Here is a 17,423-nt window from a genome sequence, read left to right as displayed (position 1 = left end):
TGCAGGGATTGCTGCTGCTTCAAATCTGTTGATCCCGACATTCTGCTAACATCTGCACATGACTTCCTCTATTACAGTTCCAAGCATTGTCACTTTCCTTCTCTTCATCAATGTCTTGATCTGATGCAGTGTCTGTGCAGCACTGTGAAATTAGTCACCTTTATGTAACACAGCACTGATCCAAAAAGCAAATCTTTTTCAATTTATACTTGAAGATTTCAGACTTTAATAGGATCCACTCAACAGGGGCCTATTCACATCAGGTATGAATGCAGTCTGAGAGGAACTAAAGGCTGCAATATTAAGCCCTGAGTTAATCTATTATTATTTTTTTTTCATTTGTAAGAGTAATAATCTTGGATTGTATTGCATCCCTTTACTATACTCTTAACAAGACACATAGGACAGAAATATCTCCATCCTAAAGTAAATGTTGAAAACTGAGCAGATGCATGATGCTGCCTCCTCCAGTGATTGCACGTGAACCCCAAGGTGATTAGCTGAGACAGAGTCACCTCTGCTATGGACACAGGGCACTGCAGGCAATAAATCCCATCTAAATTGCCTGAAAATACTTGAGTGACTGTGTTCCAGAACAGAGTATGTATGCTCAGAGTTGCTATGGGACAATTACCTCTTTGTACTGCCAGTGAATATACTCTGTCCCTATAGCTTAAGCAGCCTGAACAGTCAAGCAGATGGGTCAAGATTCATGATGATTCCACATGTGCAGTATTTATTTCTTTCTTCATCCCTGAAAACCTCAGGAATAAGGTTACTAGTTGTTCAACTATAGCATATATGTTAGGATTACATCTTTATTTACATGATCACATGCTATTTTGCCCTATAAAACAGGGTACAGAATGATTTCACAGGAGGAAGGAATTAGAACAACCTTCCATCTGGCATCTACTTAGCTTTCCAGCCTATACGCATGATGTTTTATATATGATATATAGGAAATGTAATGGTAAGTTGCCTGTGAATCCTGTTCATACCGCAGTCAGGGAGCGAGGGGAATGGTAAAGGATGAGAAGACAGTGCAGAGAAATGTGGTTACTTTTTTAGCATCAGTTTTCTTCGCAAAGCATGCTGGGAAATGGCAGAGAATGGTAGAAAAAATGAGGCTGTTAGCAAAGACTAAGGAAGGAATTTACAGGAGTGTAGAATAAATGGTAGCATGACTCAAAAACTGTGGATACTCATTGTAGAGATTTGAAAGAGTTTAAGATCCAGTGAGACGCCGATAAAACTATATAGCATGCTTGTGAATGCTCATCCAGTGTTTCAGTGTTGAGAAGACGAGGGAATTCATGCTTATTTTGCATCTGGAAACTCCAATACTGATCTCTGAAAAGGAGCATCAGCAACATGTGCTTCATTTAACCCTCACTGCTTTCTTAGGTGTAACACAGAGGCAGTATCAGCCCCATGGTTGCTCTAGTAGCACATCCTGGCTGGACTTAGATCAAGCTCCTCTAGCTCATGCTCTCCTCCTGAATGTTTACCTGTATCGTGCAGAGAAGCATAGTGTGGAGTATCCTGCAGTAAGTACTGATCCATACTTGCAAATGCATATAGTAGAGATGTTCCTGATCATACCCTGATCTTACTCTTACACTGTCATTTTTCTGGGGAAGGTGCCCTGCGGAAGGTAAGAGTAGAAAAATGCATCCCATATGAACGTCATATTGGTAGACCAGCTACTAGGTTTGAATCCAGAGTTTGATGTTTTATGATCTTTCCAAAAACCTATTTTGGCCTTGCCAATGGTAAGCCTGGAAAGCCTTGGGATGCATGTACATGTCTAATTTTTTACAGAATCATCTTTAAGTATTGGTCAAAGTGATACATTGTGACTATAAGTGCTCTACCCAGCAATGTGCAAAGTTAGAAAATACTTATTTTGCCTAATTGTGAATGTTCCTCGGGGCGACATCCTCCCAGCTGAGAACTGAGTGTCCCTGTGCCAGTCAGTAAGGCAATACAAATTTACTGTCACATCTAGATCACTCCTGTGTAAGAATGAAAGGAATAGCTCTTCAAAGGGGTAAAAGTCTCTGAAACTTTTCCAGTGCAGAGCCCTCCAAGTGCTAGCCGTCTCAGATTGCCTCGTCTACTTAGCTGTTAACTTCTTTCCCCTTGTATATGTTGCAGGATAAGTATCTGGCAGGTACGTATGGGCCACTGCCCTTGAGTCCTGTGAGTCTACTTTAACTCTCCACCCTGGGTCTCCTGGGGTTTCTTCTCTCAGTCCCAGCCACATACCTTACTGTCTTAGGCTCCACAGGCCAACAACCCGTCCGCCAGACAGAGTCTGCAGACAGATGTTCTCTTCCAGAGCCAGCTGTTGGCAGAAGTGGCCACTTCTGCCTGTGTCATCGTGTCTCCCCACCAAGGCTGCTATACTTTCTTTCTTTTTAAAAGACCAGCTCCGTGGGTTTCTTCTGGTGAAGTAGTGGGAATGCTTCCTAACCCATCTGGGTGAAAAAAAGCCAGCTTGGCTTAGAAAGTTTAAATAAATAGTTTTCACAATATAGGTCACTTTGCCAGAGGTGGGTGTAGAAGTGTTTACACGAACAACTCATCTGACAGATACGAGGGGTCGGGAACCTGTGAAAGAGAGGCAGCAAAGAATGTTTGGGAGTGACAACTTCTTCCAGTGCCACAGCTGAATCTAGAGGAATCTAGGGTCACAAACTAAAACTGCCTACTATTCAGAAAGAACGCTAGCAGTTGATGTACACAGCTTGTAGCGGAGCCATGCTTCGGTGCCCAGAGTACTGGTTAAGCTACAACTCAAAATGGAATGATAAAATAGAAAGATGTTCAAAATATGATAGATCCTTACACACCTTTTGAAGAGGAAATGTATGTCTCACCCTTACATTATAGTACTCTGAATCCATTGATAAAATAGGAAGAGGAGAAGAATTAGGTGACAGAGTGTTGGGTTTGAATGAGCCTTTGAATAAAGTTCTCTACAAGGAATAACTGAGCTATCTGAGAGAAGTGAAAGACCATCACAGGCCAGAGATGGGAAAAATGAGTTCTTACTCCACCCATGTTCATCAGAGCCAAGAGTTAACACTGAGTAGCCAAAAGTTTGGAGTAGAAGCCGCAGCACTCAGCATGGCCTTGCTATGCTGACAAATGGCAGGAGACATCCCAGTCCTCACACCTTGATATCCTACTACAGTACTTGCACTTTCGACGTAATAAAGTATTATACAGACCTGGGAGTGATGGTGGGGACACTGTCACCTACTCTGTCATATATGCCAGAAGCAATGCTGTCCCCAGACCTGTTCTGGTGAGAAGGATCAAATGAAAGAACAAACGCTCTTTCTACTTGCCATGACTCTTCCAAAGGAAACGCATCATAAAACAGACATCGATAAATCATTTTCTACCCCAAATAAAATCTTGCTTATGTAATAAGAAAACCAGATTGTAGTATTATCTGTAAAATTGCTGTCTGGGGGCTACTCATATTAGATCCCTTGTTTGGAGTGGTGTCCATGGATTTATTTATGAATGTTCATTACTGAGCTGGAAAAGAGGTGAGAAGTAGGCAGGCAAAACCTTCAGACTAGTCAGTATTATTTAAGGAAGGAGAGACTTGGAGACAGAGCAAAGAGTTTCTAAAGGGATATTCTGGAATAATGCGCTCAGCTTGGCCACTCTGTCTAATAAAGAATACAGCTGAAAGAAAAAGGTTGAAGGATGGGCAGTAAAAATCATGTAAGAATGGAAAACCATGGGTATTAAAGGAAAAATGCTGAAACTTAATTTTAGAAATGGTACAACAAGGGGAGACTATGATGAATTGCATGAAATGATTGCTTAAAAGAGGCACATTGGGATTCTTCCATTCATGTGCTTTTATAAGAAGCCATTCACTGAAACAGAATAGCGGTGAGTGTGAAAGAAAGGAAGGAAATATTATTTCAAACACTATACAACCTCCATTGACTTACAAGGTATTAGGGTGAGAGATTAGCTGGGCTGAAGAAAGTATTTTCTGAATACTTCATGAGTATTTTCTGAATATTTTCATAAAAAATGCAAACATCCCCACATAAAGGAATAGAGATCAACCTGTGGTATGGAAGAGATATAAACCCTAAAATTCCACAGCATGAATGTAGCCAAACTGTAAGTGATACAGTTAGGGAGAAACCACTAACCCCAAGCATTCATGCACTTGGTTTTGTAGGATCTGGCCATTACCAAGGATAGGATACTTAACTAAACACAATTGGATCTAGTTAACTAAACAATCGTGATTGGATCACGATTCAGATCCAATATGAAGATTCCTAAGGATGCACCAACACTTTGGTGGGCATCCTGATCAAAAATGATGTCAGAAAAATTTAGATATCTATCTTGAATCACCTCATTTGGCTTTGAGTGTCAAAGGCATGAGATAGTGGGATCTGCTTAATCTTGTCACGGTGTTTGTAATTTTTTTGTAAAAGACCTTCAGATCCTCCCTCTCACTACAGTGACACTTGAAGTGCCTTGTGCTGTAGGTATTACATGGGAAGATGCATGTAATAAAACCTTTGTCCTCAGATGTCTCTGAAATGGTACACTCTCGATATGAAAAAAGGCTCCCACTGAAGGCAGAATTTGCTGGCGTTTTCGATTTCCTTCTAGCCTTCTTGTCTTTGCAAACTCAGCACAATGTTAAACTCTTTGATAGAAATACGGCATCTAATTACAGCTGAGAAGGTGCAGAAATGCTGTGTATATAACAACTGTATGTGTATATGCATTGACAGTTAGCCGTATCTTTAATTGCTGTGAAATTGCAAAGCCAAGTACAATGTGGTTTTAGTACTGGACATGGTTCTTCAACCTAGAAACAAGGTAGATAACTCTGTTGTGATTGTTTGTGGCTGTATTCCAACACCTATTTAAAAAATAAAGCCATGCCAATATAAAATGTAATAATTCCTGGGATTATATTAGAAAACAGATATGTGAATATGTGAATTATTTTCTTTACTCAAAAGCTTTTGAGACTTCTCCTTCTGGAGGACGTGTCACCAGCTTTTATTAAGGAATTTATTACTTTACAAATTGCTATGAATCAGAAGTATAGTGCATATGAAATGAACATGCATAAGGGGAAGACAAGACGAACGTGACCAGCAGCCTGATGGCCAGTGCCTGTTTAGCTGCTGTGGGAATCTGTGTATGAGCATGAGAATCATCAAGATATTTCATCTTCTTTAACCGTGAAGCAGTGTTCCCTGGGTAAGACAAAACAAAGCCTAGATTATGTGATCACCATTGTTACAAATCTTAAACCAAAACAAAGCAGTCTTTCTTTTCTTTTCCAGTATTTAAACATCTCATTGTTGAGCCAAGAGTAAAATAATGCTGTTCTGCAGAAGCCTATACATTATCCTGATGTGCAGCAGCTGAAGATTTTGTCAAGGTACCTAACTGGGACCTTCCCCCTAAACCTCTGGCCTCCAGTTCAGATCATTAACAAAGTGGTTGCATTCCAGTGGGTGTCTTCAGGGACCTCAAAAACATGCTGATCTCCAGTTTTCTTTGTAGTCTGTAGTCCAAGATGTAGGCGGGGCTCCAACAAGTTGAAAATGCAGTCCTAATATTACCTCCTCCATGCATCTATATTGTATTGAAACTTGACTATAAATAAAATGGTCAGCTTTGAGGTGGTTTTAGCTCTGTGGATGAATTGTGAGAATGGTGTTGAACTGTGGCATTTTGCTATGAGGTCAGAGAAACTTAGGGTTGTGCACCATGGTCACAGGCAGATTAAAAATAGCTGTAGGGGCTGACACCTATAACATGAACAGAGATTTCAATGTCCTCCATTGCGTTGATACTGGAACTTGTCCAGTCCCTGGATGAGCTGGTTCTGGGCACCAAAGTGGTAGTAAGCTACTTCAGGGGGGAAAGAAGTGAAAGCTTTCTGCCAGTTTATTGCCTTGAAGCAGGTCATCGAGGGTCATATAAGCATGAGAGCTGGCACTAGGAACAAGATGGGATCATACAGCCAGGGATTGATCAGGGCTGTGGCAATTAGACTGGCTTAAATTGCCACACAATTCTGACCAGAGCTGTACAACAGCTGTGGGTCAGAGCCCCACGGCTGTGGATGGAGATCCTTTCCTGTGCTCAGCTGTGCCAGCTGCTGGTCCCCTGCTGCCTCCTCCCACCAAACAGTGCTGTTGCCCAGGATCTGTCAGTAGAGCTGCCCAGCTCAGTCACAGTGAGCCAGGACACTTACCATGAAAGGAATTAAGCAAACCAAACTGTTTGGGACTGAAGTGGGCTGGGAGACAGGTCTGCCAGCAGCCAGGGACAGTAACCTCCAGAGGAGGAACATGGCAAGAGGTTTGATGGCTGGGTACACGGGGTACTCACAGCAAGTATTCCTGTCGTCATAGCTGTTTACAACATGCATGCTGGTTTCTACCCATAAAGAGCCTGTATGTTTTATCTTTAAATAATAAAAAAGCCCTGAGACAGACTACTTGATAACAAAATTTATTCTTACAGGGAAGAAAACCCCAGGTCTCTTTATTTTGGTGGAGAGTGACATAGCAAGAAGAGGTGGTGAGAGCGGCAGCCAGGCAAATTTTACATGAGAAATAAGGCACAATTGTTCAACTGTGAGAGTGATTAACCAGTGGAACAGACTACCACAGGAAGCAGTAAATTTTCCATTCCTTCAAGTTTTCAGCTCAGGACTGGATGTCTTTCTGGAAAATACTTTTAATAAACATGAGATTTTGGGCTCAACACTAACTCAGTAAAATTCTGTTATGCTTATTAAACAGGAGATCAAGCTGGATGATATAGTACGCCTACTACTCTTAAAAATCCATGAAGTGTAAATGAAACAGCTATTGAGCTCCATTATGGAACTGGGAAGGGTATACACTCATACACTTTCCTTGTCAATGGCAATGTTCTGGCTGGAATACTGCAGTTCCTGATGACCTGGTGTCCAGGACAGCATCCTACTCCTGCTGAACCCTCCTCTGAGGTCAGTTCAGAGACAGATCTGAACCCCCTTAGCTACTATTACCTCCAATTCAACATCTTTGTGTCTAATTCAGATTGTGTTATACAAAAGCAGAACTACAAATTATGGGAAAAAGAAGCATGCTTTAGTACCAAGTGAATGGTAAGTAGAAAGAAGCGGATTTAGTTAGATACAACAGATGGTACATGTGAATGAAGGCTGAGTAACAAGCTTTTCATGCTGTCTTAAATCTGTAATTTTCTCAGCAAGTCATCTCAAAAGCTCTCCTAGGCTTAAAAACCTGGTGTTTTTTTCTCCTGAAATTAATAAAGCATCTCTTAAAGAAACACTTTCCCTCAATAGTGCCCAAAGTCCATTAGTGAGAGAATCAGCATTATCATCTCCTTCAGTTTTATACATGGAAGTGAACAGAGTTGTCCATAGCAAGAGTGATCCTGAGGTCTAGATCTCAGATAAGTATCTGGCAACATGACAAATATACAGATATTTTTATTTTATTATTTTATTGTTAATAATATTTATTATTATTTATTGCTATTTTACTATTCTTTTATTACAAGAACCCGATTTATTTTCTTAAAAGGGTTTTCTGTGTTTGTCTTTTTTGATAATAATCCCAAAGGAAGCAGGCTAAGGGATTCTCTTGCTCATCGTTGGATCTTGCCCTGATGACTCCCATCAAATACAGTTCAACAACAGACAATATATAGTTAAAAGCTGTAAACATTTCTGGAGTGTCATTTCCATCCATTAGATGCAGTTAAGATACTAAGAGTCAATCCACAGCCAGCAGTGTGGGTAATGTGCTGCCCGATGGCAAATGAACGGCATCAGGCGGGAGAAGAGCAGCCGTGAAGTCCCTGTTGCTCAGCCTGAAATTCAGCATGCGGCTGTGCAGCCACTTCACACGCACAAAGCTAGATGCCTGTGCACCACCTGAGTATTTACATAAAACCAGGATTAGGAATGGTCAGCATGTGGTTATCACTGTGCACTTGGCTACCCAGTTTGAAAGCAGGCCTTTGGTTTCAGGCTGAACTAAAAAAGTAAGAAGGCTTTTCCTATTATTGTTTTACAGTATTACAACACTGTTTTCATCCATGAAAGATGTCACAGCACACCGCCAAGCACAGGCCATGGTACACAGAAAGGATCTGAAGGCTCCACAGTCTTTGCAGTCAATTTTTTTTCCACCAGCCAACTTGATAAACCACTTCCCAGCAATAAGCCAACATACACAGTAACTGTTAAGTTTCTGAAGGATTATCAGAAATATGTAGCTATCCTGAGCTCAGACCTTACCTTGGCACTAAGGGTAAAGGAAACAGGCCAATGAGACTTTCCCCTGATTCTGCTGCTATGTAATCTGTTAGACTATTTTATTCTCTACTAATCCCTGTTGATTCTCTGCTTCCTTCTTCTCTGCCCTGCACCTGGAACATGCCTGTACAGAAGGGAACTCCAGAGGCCATTGGCCTCATTGGCCCTTTATAGAATCAGTTATGCCTAAAATATTCCTGACTGACATTTCTCTAACCTTGCAGTCTCTCTATACCATCCTCCACAGCAATCTATTCCTATTAATTATCTATTTGTACATTTTTTCTATATATATACTGAACTTTCTTTACTGTAATTAAAGCCCATTACTTCTCCTGTAGAACGAAATTATTTCTTCTTCCCAATGGCTTTTCATTTCACTCACGTCTATTATCATCTCTCTTCTCAGTTTTCTGTCGTTTAGGGTGAGAAGTTGCAGTTTGTTCCATTTTTTCCATTGCAGGTCAGGGTTTCAACTCTGTCATCATTCCTGTTGGTTCTTCTCTGGACACTCTCCAGCTGAGTCATATTGTTCTTGAAGTGTAGTGCCTGGAACTGGATAAACAGATGAGACCTTAGCTGGGGTAAGCTGACATTATTCATGTTTTTACCTGTTATAATCTCCCCAGGCTCCATCCTGAAACCTGGTCTTACCTGTGCATTCCCCGTGCCATGCTTACATTTCTGCCTAAGCGTAGTATCTCAAAATTATCCCCATTAAAAAGCTATTTTCAGACCCTTTTAGAAATATGTGAACAGCTTTTGGAATTCTAATCCTATACCCCCGTGTATTTTCAGTCCCCTCCCACCTCTTTGTCATTTCCATGTGGAATGTGCCCATTTCCTATTCCAGCAGCTAAATTATTATTGAATAGATTGAAAAAAGACTTAATGAGGGAGACTCCCACCTGGTAATGCTGCTATACTAATAAAGGATGGCAGCAAGGGACAGTACAACGCAATTGTGACAGCACTGTGCTAGTCTGGTAGTACCCAGCACAGAGACAGACCCAGTCTGTCATCTCTAAACATTTTAAGGTCTTCAAGTGGAAAAGTGGCACAAAGCCATATTGGGCCATGGTTTAACCTGTTACTTTTAAAAGCAGCCTCAGCTTATATATTCTGTTCCCTGCCTTCCCTCGGGCACTTGCTTGGAACCCTGCACAGCCTCTTCTGTCAGGCCAATGCAACTATTTGTGTAGCCAAGTGGTAAACCAGATTGGAGGAAAAGTAAAACAGCACAAAGACAAGAAGTATAGCTCACGGCAGGATGAGTTCCCTGAACTGGGTCACTGTGGAGCTTGTGCCTGCACAAGGCAGAGGACAGGAACATGTGGCTCGAAGTGTATGCTCACTACGGGTTTGGGAAAAACTCAGCCCTTGCTGCTGCTCAGACAGGTGGCCCCATGCACCTCTCTGCTCTTGTCTTCTCTCTCATGCTGGGTGTAGTACTTAAAACTATTCTTTTTGGCTTGCTTAGTTTTCAATCTGGCTGGATCCCTGATCTGTATTGACCGCATATCTAAACAGTTGTTACCGTTGGCTCAAGACAGATGTTGGACCCTAAAAAAGTAGTTTCATGATTGGTTTTCATCTAGTTAAAATGATGTTTTGGCCCAGAATTACATTTTTTTTTTATTGTGCCTTCCACCAGCTCAGTGTGTGGCTGCATGATTGATAAAAAGGACACGACAAGTACCAGCAGTATCTCCGGGGCTGTTGCACCAGGGCCTCAGGTACCTCAGCCTTCCGCATGCCCAAGGGCCTTCCATCTGCAACTCCATACCTGCTTTCCAGCCCCAGCTCTGTGTCCTCTCACCCCAGCTGCCTGGGAAATATTTCCCCGAGCTCCTGGGGCAGTATTGTTCCCTTGTTTTTCTCATGCTGTTTTCCTCACACTGTTTTTCTCATGCTGTTTTCCTCACACTGTTTTTCTCATGCTGATATTTTCATGACCTTGCACCTGCAAAACCCTGGTATGTTCTTGGCAGGTTCTTGTGGGAAGTGATTGCCACCAGCGTGAGAATCACCCCTTCTTCCCCCCTTTGCCCACCCTTTGGCTGTAGCTTTTGGTTTACATTACAGGGGGCACAAAGTTAACAATTCAGTGTGCAGCGCCTACAACGCAAGCAGTTGCAACCAATAGCATTTGAGTGGGTCCCAATAAACATTATATTTTTATGATGGTAAAAGCACTACAGGGGGTGAGGTTTGTGTGTGCCTGGAGATGAGTCGAGAGGAGGCTTTCTAGGGATCCTGCCCTCACTTTTTTCTCAGCTGCCCACTTAGAAGAGTCCTCCCTTCCTCTTTCTCAATCTCTCTCTCTTTAGTTTATTTTTACTATTAGATTCAATATACGCCCTCAGCTACAAACCCCACTAGTCAATCTTTGTGCATATGAAGTCGGCCCCACACCCTATGGGCGACAGGGGAAAGGCATCGAAGGCAGGGATCCCCCTGACGGCCCCCTTGCTTTAGCAACAACACAGCCTTGGGGTAATTTTGCAGCATCTTACGGCTAAGAGTGCAGTTCTGTGCGGTTTAAATGAATGGGTTTAATTGATGAGTTTGCCATCGTGTGTAATGGAGGGGAGGGAACATGTGGCTGAGGCAGGAGGGGAGTGACAGTGGAATGGCAGCTGCATTGGACTGCAGGAGAGTGAAACTATAAGTGGGAAGAAAAGCTATTAATACCGAAGACTTTCCTCTCTGCAAAGAGTTTATATGAACTGGTGTGACCAGGGAACTGGTTCAGGAACAGAAAACTACCAGTCACCACAGAACCAGGCAGATCCCAGGGAGCAGGGCTCTCAGGAGAAGAAAGAGCAACAAAGTCATGAGGCAACAGGACACAGGAGCTGCTCCAGCAGCTGCTGGTGTGGGCTGTTGCCTCCTTAGCACTGCTGGCAAATCTGTGCCTGCAGCCTGCAACGAGGTTTCACAGTTACTCTGGAGTTTTTCCAGTACAACTACTGAAAAATTAAAGTGAAATATGAGCTGAGAGAATAACCCATTTATTTAAATATAGATTAACCTCAGGTGTCAGACCATTTTTCCCAGCAAACAATTCCTGCACCGTGCAGCTAAAGAAAAGCCTGAATTAGAGAGAATAAGTATATCTCTAAGGCATTCCTAAATCATCAGATTTTGTTGCAGCTAATCATTGCACTGATGTTTTGGCAGTGTGAGTAGCTTCTGAACATGATGCCAACATGGTCATCATGGCTGTGTGCATTTCAATGGAAAAATATTTTGGGCCAAGTGTTGTGCATGGCTATTTCAATAGAAAAATATTTAAGGGCAAGTGCATTGTCATGGTAAATTACATAGAAAAACTAGGGTGGGGCATGGGAAAAAAGGCAAAAGTGACATACAAATAGAAAAAGGCAAAAGCCACATTTTGCAAAATTTTATTCAATTATCCACGTTTTTTGCATTAACTGCTCCTTTGATGAGTGATGCTTACTCAGAACAGAGAATGGGGCGCGAGGCTGGAATCTGTACTAACTTCCCCACAGACTGGCTGTGTAGTGGGGTTGTTTATGGAAGAAGATTCCCTGGTGTTAAGGAGAGAGCCAGGCCAAGAGCAGCTGGACCCGGAGGTGCCAAGAGGTAATGGAAGCGTGGGGCTTCCCTGGATGGTCCTGACCTGTTGCATCTTTCCCAAGGCAAATGGAAATCTTGGTGGGGATGATCCTTGCAGTGTTTTTTGGGAAGATGTGGAGAAAATTCTAGGCAGGTAGCTACACATACTTCTGTTCACTATACAGACAGGGCAAGTGAAACACAGTTTATCTGAACATTAGTTCCCTATAGTGGCCTTTCAGATTCTTTGATGCTGTGGTGATAAACTCAGTACTTTACTATTCACGCTTCTACAAACAAGTTCTGGGACGGCCAAAAGGAGGGACATTAGCCCTTAGCATTTAGGACATTTTTAATTGCTGCTGCTACAGGCTTATCTGCCACACCAGCAGCTGAATCCCTGTCGATGGTGAAGGTTGCATTGTTACTGGACTTTGTCACAGAGCCAACGTGGAGCTGCAGACCCCCCACATTTCTTCCATAAACTGGGGTCTAAAGTCCCTTTGTAAATACACTTCATGCACTGTAAATGTGCCTGGCTGTTTCAGTGGGAGCTCCTTCACACACAGAAGAAGCTATTTGGGAAGAAAGGTCACTTTAAACTAGACTAAAGGCTCTGTGCACATGAGCTGTGGGTCCATGAGGATTTATTTGGTGACGATAGTGGCTTAAGTAATTCTGGCTTTTTTCCTCCCACCTCCCTCTCTTCCCACCAATTGTTCATGTGCCACTCCCTGCACTGCGCCAGCAGAACTGTTTGTGTAGCTACATCGTGAACAAACAAGGGAACTGATCTAATACAACTAGGCAAAATGGAGAAATGTTGTTTGTTTGCTTCTGCCAGATCATTTGACCCATGTGATGCATTACACAGCTGTATAAATCACCCCTTGGCAGAGAACAGGAGGGCAGGTGGAAGCAGAAGAAATTAGATGGATGGGGTGGGATGGGACTGCCTGAGCAGCGCTGCTGCTGACCATGAAACCACAGACTGAGTTTAGGCTTAACTGGTGCTAACTGCACGTTGTTGTCCCTCTGCTGTCACGGCAGCCGAGTTGTCAGAGTAGCACAGACACTCCTACACCTTGGGTCAAACTCTTTCACCCTTGAAGACAAACCACAAACTAAAGTGGCAGACGGGGATTTCAGGAGATTGCTGAGCTCTAGCTCATCACTTGCATCAGGGTGAGATCTTGTTTCTCAGCTATCTTTCACTCCTGGCTGCAGCCTCCAACCTTCCTTTGCACCAGTTCTGGTGGTCATCAGAGTTTGCAGAGATCTGGTCTTGTTCACTAGCTAAAGAGAAAAGATCAAGTTACTTTGTGCTTGACCAGTTTTCTTCGGGGTTAGTGAGCTGAACTGGCTCACCGATAGTCTTTTGAAAAGCAGAGCCCATGGAAGGGCAGCAGTGGAAAACCAGCGCTAGGACCATGGAGAAGGTTTGGAAAGGGAGGTGGGTGAGATACTCTTCCTTCAGTAGTGCTGTTAGATCAACTCAGCTGCCTCATCTTCTGATTCAGCTACACCTTCCATTTTTATGCAGGTTGTTAGCTCTAGCAGGTAGAGAAAATGTATGACTTTTATACATATCATCCTGAACTTCTGCAGCAAGATTTAAATGTGTGAGCTGTTCCTTGCTTTCAGAGCATGAGTCACCTAAAGGTTTGACCCATTAATCTTTCAAAAGTGAGAGGGGAATAGAGATTGCAGCCTTTTCTGGCTGTTGCATTCTTGTTATGCTAAAGGGATGCTACGGGTTTCTGTGTTAATGGTTTTTCATGGGTTTCTAAATTTGCTGTTTTCATAAGGCAAAACCTACAACGTTAGCTGTCAGGCTTAAACTCAAATGGTGTTCTGAAAGTCCAGCTGTGTTTTCAGATTCTTAATAAAAATACCAGTAAAACAGCCTCTGTAATTGGAGATTAACCGACAGGGCACTTGACAGTACATGGAGCAGAATAGAATCCACCTCAGTTGTCATGACTGTTTTCCCATCGAGCTAATAGAATTTAAAAAATTACTTTTTCCAGTTAATTCAGCAGTTCCGAGCTATATACATAGAAAACACTTAATATCAATAACAAGGAACTCTTATTATACAGCAGGTGCCATTAATCAGGCAATTCAGGTGCAGGGCTATCTCTGCACATAGGTAAAATAACCATTACCTAAGGCAGCACAATATCAGAAGCAACACAAAGGCCAGGGCCCCACTGTAAATGCCAGAGCTCTAAGAAATCAGACTCAAAGCTGCTTCACTGAGTAATGGGAGAAGTCTAAGGGCAACAGGTACTGCCTGGGGAGAACACCTCTCCAGCTTTTTCCATGCTCCCTGGGGCAGCAGGAACAAGCTTGATTTTCCAGGGCTCCACTCCCTGATCTGTCTGCCCATTTCAAGGAACCATCCAAGTTCTCCATTTCAAGCATCCCCCTTTCTCAGCACTGCACAGCCCTTTCATCTTTAGGATGGCAAAATTCAGTGTTGCCTACACAGCTGGGAAACCCTGAGCTAACTCTTAAGTCTCTCTGAACCACCCCTATTGTGTACATTCTTTCTTATGTATCCTCTACTTCCTGCTCTTGGTGAAAAAAGTTCTGGGCTACGTGGACCAGCCGATTGCCAAAATCACCACCAGAAGAATGCAGGAGCATGGAGGTCCTTCTGATTCATATAGACTACCTGAAGCATATCAAGGGAGAAAGATGCCAGGGGAGATGTCTTTGCTGGACCTGTTACAAGCAAGACAGAACTTGTCAAAGATGTGAAGGTGCAATCTTGGCTGCAGCAAACACAAGACTAGAGTTGAAAATCTTGAGAGAAATGACCAAAGGAAGTAATAGAATCACAACCCTGGACTTCAGGAAAGAAGATTCTGGCTTACTCAGGAATCTTCTTGGCAGGATCCAATGGGAGACTTCTGCCCTAGAGGGCATGGGGCCCAGGGAAGCCGATTGATCTTCAAGGAGAACCTCCTCTAAGAAAAAGAGCAGTCCGTTCTGATGAGCGGAAAATCCAGCAGGTATGGAAAGAGGCCAACGAGGATGTACAAGGGACTCCCAGCTGAGCTCCAACACAAAAAGGAAGTGTAAAGAAAGTGGAAGCGCAGATGGGCTGCCCAGGAGGAATACAGAGACATTGCTTGAGCATGCAGGGCTGGTGTTAGGCAAGCCAAAGCTCAGCTGGAGTTGAAACCAGCCAGGGGGGTGAAGGTTAATAGGAAAAGCTGCTATAGGCACACTAGCAGCAAAAGGGAGGCTGAGGAAAATATGGGTCCACTGCTCCGCAGAGCAGGGGACACAGTGACAAAGGACATAGAAAAGGCTTTTTTTGCCATGGTTTTCACTGATACGGCCTGTCCTTATGCTTCCCAGTTCCTCAAGCCTAGCAGCGGTCCGTGGGAGTGAAACAATACCCAGCACAGCAGTTAGGGAGCATTGAAGCCAGCTGGGCACACACAAGTCCTCCAGACTAGATGGAATACTACAAAGGCTGCTGGAGGAGCTGGCCAATGTCATTGTGAGGCCACTCTATCATCTTGGAAAGGTTATGGTGATCTGGGGAGGTTCCTGGTGCCTGGAGATGGGTAAAGGTTATACTCATCTCCAAGAAGGGCAAGAAGAAAGGTTCAGGGAATGCCAGACCAGTTTGCCTAACCTTAGTCCCTGGGAAGGTGATGGAACAAATCCTCCTGGAAGCCAGGTCCAGGCACATGAAGGACAGGAAGGTAGCTGCCAGCACGTATTTACCAGGTCAAATTGATTGGTTTCTATAATGAGATGACTGGCTGTGGGGACAAAAGGGGAGCTGTGGATGCTGTAAAGGTTTTGTAAAGCTTTTGGCATGTTTTCCTATAGTATCTTTACAGTCAGGTTGGTGAAATGTGGCTGGGGAAGTGGGCTTCAAGGCGGGTGGAAAGCTGGCTTGGCCATTGGCTCAGAGAGTGATCAGTGGTACAAAGTCTAACTTGCTGCAGGTTACTAGGGGCATCCCTCAGGGATTGATACTGGGGCCATACCATTTAATGTCTTTTATTAATGACCTGGATGATGTGATGGGGGACAATCACAGAAAATTTGCGCACAATACTCAACTGGGGGCAAATGATTGGTAAGCTGGAGGTTGGAGCTTCTAAGCAGAGTGTCCTAGATGTGTTGGAGGAATGGATTGACAGGAACTTTATGCAGTACAACAAAGGTAGATGCAAAGTCCTACACTGCAGGAGAAAGAGCTTTATGCATCAGTAAAGGTTAGAGGTCAACAAAGGAGCCTAGTGGAAAAAGACTTGGAGGTCCTGGTGTACAGCAGGTGGAACATGAGTCAGTAGAGTACCCTTGCAGCAAAGAAGGTTAACCACACTGAGGCTATTATTAGCAAGAGTGTAGCCAGCATGTTAAGAGAAGCGGTTCTGCCCCTCTATTCAGCACTTGTGAGGCCACATCTTACAAATGTCCAGTTTTGAGCTCCTCAGTATAAGAGAGACATTGATATGTTAGATTGAGCTCAGTAGAAGGCCACCAGTCTGGCCAGGGGACTGGAGCTCATCATGTATGAAGAGAGCCTGAAAGAACTAGGTATGTTCAGCCTCAAGAGAAAGCTATGGAGGGAACTTATTGTTGTCTACAGCTGCCTAATGGGAAGATGTAGAGAAAACAGATGCACAGGGAGAGAATGAGAGGCAAAAATGAGGGGAAAGGGACAAAAACTGAAGCACGGGAATTTCTGACTCATTACAAGGGAAAAAAAAAAAATTACCATGAGGGCATTCAAACACTGAAAACAGTGGACCACAATGGCTGCAAAAATCTCTTGTGTTGAAGGTATTCAAAACTGGAATCAATGAGGCCTTGAGGAATCAGCTTGAACTGGTCCTACTTTGAGCAGGGGTTAAAGATGATGAGCTTTGGAGGTCCCTTCTAATCTACATGATCTCATGATTCTGTGAAGAAGCCTGCCTTGAAAAGAATGAGACTGATTTACTTTCAACCCACATATATAAAAAGTATTTCAATGTCCCTGAATGATCCAGAAGTATTCTTGTATGTAATAAATCCCCCAAAGCAGCTCATATCTTAAGACCTCATGTCTTCAAGGCATTTCAGAATTATTTTATTTTTTTACATTTACTATTACAATCCCATGAGAACTCACATTTGGCAAAATCCTCCCGTATATATTAAGTCTAGCCCTCCCAAGTACCTACCACGTGCTTTTAAAATACCAAAGAATTATTGTTACTTGAAAATGACTGCAGATTTTTTAAAAATATTATATTGTTCTCCCATTTTCCTCTGTACACTATGTCAAGGGCCCTATTACTTCTTAGTTAATGTATCTGTGGTATCTATATAGCAGTATCATACTAATTAAACAAATAATGAATATAATGTATATTTTTTTATCATAATACACCCCCTCCCCCCTGGATATTATACCCCCAGCTTCTCCCATAATACAGTCAATAAACTGAGGTACAGAAAA

This window comes from Falco cherrug, chromosome 2 (genome assembly GCF_023634085.1).
Source record: "Falco cherrug isolate bFalChe1 chromosome 2, bFalChe1.pri, whole genome shotgun sequence".
NCBI classification, from domain to species: domain Eukaryota; kingdom Metazoa; phylum Chordata; class Aves; order Falconiformes; family Falconidae; genus Falco; species Falco cherrug.
The sequence above is the reverse complement of the archived record's forward strand: the minus strand, read 5'-3'. Positions refer to the sequence as shown.